Below are 3794 nucleotides of genomic sequence, written 5' to 3'. Positions count from 1 at the left end.
TCACGTACTTTTCACTCTCTCTTCAGAGTGCTTTTCAACTTTCCCTCACGGTACTTGTTTACTATCGGTCTCGCTTTATAATTAGCTTTTGGAGAGACATATCTCCAGCTTCGAGTTGCACTTTCAAACAACTCTACTCATAGGAATGAGCCATTATGACTGGTATCGAAAATGACCTTTACAGGATTTTCACCTTCTTTGATGCTACTTTCCAGTAGACATCAGGACAAATTCACCAGTCTAGCATCAAACCATACCGGACACCGAGAAATGTTGCCATTTCTCTTCCCGATGAGCTTTTCCCTGTTCATTCGCCATTACTAAGGGATTCTCAGTTGATTTCTTTTCCTCCCCTTACTGATATGCTTAAGTTAAGGGGGTTCTCTCGCCCAATTCAGGTTATGTAGTTGATTGTCTCTTAATTGGTTCACTGACCAATATGAGACAGAAACCGATTCAGCAGTTTTGTTCGCTACTACTATCAAACACAGGTCGAAGTTTCCATTCAGTCATTAATTCCAACTTTCAAATGTTGTTGTTTCAGCTTTCGCTTACTAGAAGCAACATAATACTCGCTGCAATACAGACCTCGGGAAACCCTCACCGTGAATAAGGTTCACTCACATATTTCACTACATTTTGCGTGGGATTGGAGATGAGGCTACTCGTTCTTGCTCAGTACTAGGCTGAAAATTAACGAAACTTCGTTACAAACGTTCACATGTTGATGTTTCCGCTTTCGCGTACTCGAAACAACATAATACTAGTCTTTGTAATTTAGTTTCATAATTTCAACTGTTCTCATGCAGAATTTTTGCTCATTCTTATCCCAAATTTTGACCTGGCTACTAGTTACACTCCTTGTACTTATTGCAAAATGACCACAAATTTCAACAGCTTTCACATGTTGCTGTTTCGGCTTTCGCTTACTACAGTCAACATAATACTCGTTGCAAATTAAGTGCTCGGCATCTGCAATTTTCCAAAGACGAAGTTTCGCCAGTTCAATTTTCGCTCGCCAATTATGGCTACTAATTCACACGGTACTGAGCTCAACAACATTAAATTTGTTCAGCAAGACTTTCACATGTTGATGTTTTGGCTTTCGCCTACTAGAAGCAACATAATACTCGTCTTGTTAGCTCATTCAATGAGAATAGCTTTTCCCGTTGAGAATTTTTGCCTTCAATTGGCGTTGTAGTGAGTTTGGCTACTCAGATCACCAAATACTTGTGACAATTCGAACCAGAAATGTTTTCAATTTTCACATGCTGATGTTTCGGATTCAACCTACTAGAAGCAGCATAATACTTGTATTCAACAATTTCTGTATCAAATCCCAGTTTTCTCTGGTGCATCTTTGCCAAACTATTCCAAACTGCCTGAGTCTGAATACCAATTACAGGTACTAGTAAATGCACGTTACTAAGGACTATATAGTTCTAGGTTACTGTACACAACGACGTTCACATGTTGATGTTTCAGCTGCCGCTTACTAGAAACAACATAATACTTATCGTGCATACCTTTCCATAACTTGTCCTTTTCAGATGCATTAGTTTCCCTTTGTCTTGGCTTCTACAGTCAGACTGGCTACTAGTAACAGCACAGTACTAATCACATATCGTTCTACAGTTTGCAGACAACTTTCACATGTTGATGTTTCAGCTTTCGCCTACTAGAAACAACATAATACTCGCTGTATACATTTGTAGTTCTCTATGTAACTTTCATGTGAAGAAGTTTCGCCAGTCTTTTTGACTGTCTCAAATCTGAGTCATGCTTAGGCTACTAGTTGCTTCATAGTACTTATCGCCTCGAGATCATTGAACAAAACTTGATTTTCACATGTTGCTGTTTCAGCTTCCGCTTACTAGAAACAACATAATACTAGTCTCATTAAGTTCCGTCTCTTTGCAATTTTCTTATGAAGAAAATTCGCCATCACAATGACTCCAGCAGTTCTTGATCAAGGAATGCAATCATTGATCAGAATGCTATTATTTGAATCGGTTCTGCTTTAAGTGTTCCAATTTTATTGGAAGCACCAACAATAGAACATCAATGTGTTCAATCGAGAGTTATATAACCCTGAATCGGACGCAGTCAACAGCCGAAGCCGAGACCGCCTTTTGCGTTAGAGAGGTCGGTAAACAAATCTTGCGATTCATACCGAATTAACACATATAGCTGTGCTCCTCTTCGTAAAGCGAGCCAAGTGATCCCCTGTTGAAGGATGTATTTGGACCAATCTAGTAGCATTTGGTTTCCAACAAGCTCTCCCAAGTTAGCTTACTTATTGGGCTTTTCAACCAATTCGGTTGGCTACAAGCATCATCAAAGTACTAGCCACAGTTTGATCGCAAAATTCTACGACTTTCACATGTTGATGTTTCGGCTTGCGCTTAGCCTACTATAAGCAACATAATACTAGTCATATCATAGAGCGTGATCAGCTTGTGACGTTCTCATGATGAAGTTTCACCAACAGTGTCTCACTTCGAGCTTAAATCCAGCTACTAGTAACTACACAGTACTGACTGCAACGATAACTTTTATCTATACCTTTCACATGCTGCGCTTTCGGCCAGGGCCTACTAACGTCAACATAATACTCGATATAAACTTTTGTTCATGATGCAGCTTCCCCATGCAGAAGTTTCGCCTTCAAATGCTCTCTTGGCCATATGACGTAAGAAAAGGTTACTAGTAACATCACAGTACTAGCCACAGTTTGATTGCAAAATTCTACGACTTTCACATGTTGATGTTTCGGCTTGCGCTTAGCCTACTAGAAGCAACATAATACTAGTCATATCATAGAGCGTGATCAGCTTGTGACGTTCTCATGATGAAGTTTCACCAACAGTGTCTCATTTCGAGCTTAAATCCAGCTACTAGTAACTACACAGTACTGACTGCAACGCTAACTTTTATCTATACCTTTCACATGCTGCGCTTTCGGCCAGGGCCTACTAACGTCAACATAATACTCGATATAAACTTTTGTTCATGATGCAGCTTCCCCATGCAGAAGTTTCGCCTTCAAATGCTCTCTTGGCCATATGACGTAACACAAGGTTACTAGTAACATCACAGTACTAGCCACAATTTGATCGCAAAATTCTACGACTTTCACATGTTGATGTTTCGGCTTGCGCTTAGCCTACTAGAAGCAACATAATACTAGTCATATCATGGAGCGTGATCAGCTTGTGACGTTCTCATGATGAAGTTTCACCAACAGTGTCTCATTTCGAGCTTAAATCCAGCTACTAGTAACTACACAGTACTGACTGCAACGATAACTTTTATCTATACCTTTCACATGCTGCGCTTTCGGCCAGGGCCTACTAATGTCAACATAATACTCGATATAAACTTTTGTTCATGATGCAGCTTCCCCATGCAGAAGTTTCGCCTTCAAATGCTCTCTTGGCCATATGACGTAACACAAGGTTACTAGTAACATCACAGTACTAGCCACAATTTGATCGCAAAATTCTACGACTTTCACATGTTGATGTTTCGGCTTGCGCTTAGCCTACTAGAAGCAACATAATACTAGTCATATCATAGAGCTTGATCAGCTTGTGACATTCTCATGATGAAGTTTCACCAACAGTGTCTCATTTTGAGCTTAAATCCAGCTACTAGTAACTACACAGTACTGACTGCAACAATAACTTTTATCTATACCTTTCACATGCTGCGTTTTCGGCCAAGGCCTACTAACGTCAACATAATACTCGATATAAAATTTTGGTCATGATGCAGCTTTCCCATGCAGAAGT

At 39.9% G+C, this 3794-nt stretch overlaps 1 non-coding gene and 1 pseudogene across 1 annotated transcript in view; both read right to left on the bottom strand.

The window, feature by feature from the left end:
• Nucleotides 1-403, bottom strand: part of LOC142356532 (large subunit ribosomal RNA) — a 3522-nt gene extending 3119 nt beyond the window's left edge. Inside the window, exon 1 of the ribosomal RNA XR_012761435.1 lies at nt 1-403. This exon is cut by the window's left edge and continues 3119 nt beyond it. This is a non-coding gene — a ribosomal RNA (large subunit ribosomal RNA).
• Nucleotides 404-2086: 1683 nt separating this feature from the next.
• LOC142356531 (5.8S ribosomal RNA) lies at nt 2087-2238 on the bottom strand (annotated as a pseudogene).
• Between the last annotated feature and the right edge of the window lie 1556 nt (nt 2239-3794).

This window comes from Convolutriloba macropyga, unplaced genomic scaffold, assembly GCF_964194025.1.
Source record: "Convolutriloba macropyga unplaced genomic scaffold, txConMacr16.3 SCAFFOLD_4745, whole genome shotgun sequence".
Classification (NCBI taxonomy): Eukaryota; Metazoa; Xenacoelomorpha; order Acoela; family Convolutidae; genus Convolutriloba; species Convolutriloba macropyga.
The sequence above is the reverse complement of the archived record's forward strand: the minus strand, read 5'-3'. Positions and strand labels throughout refer to the sequence as shown.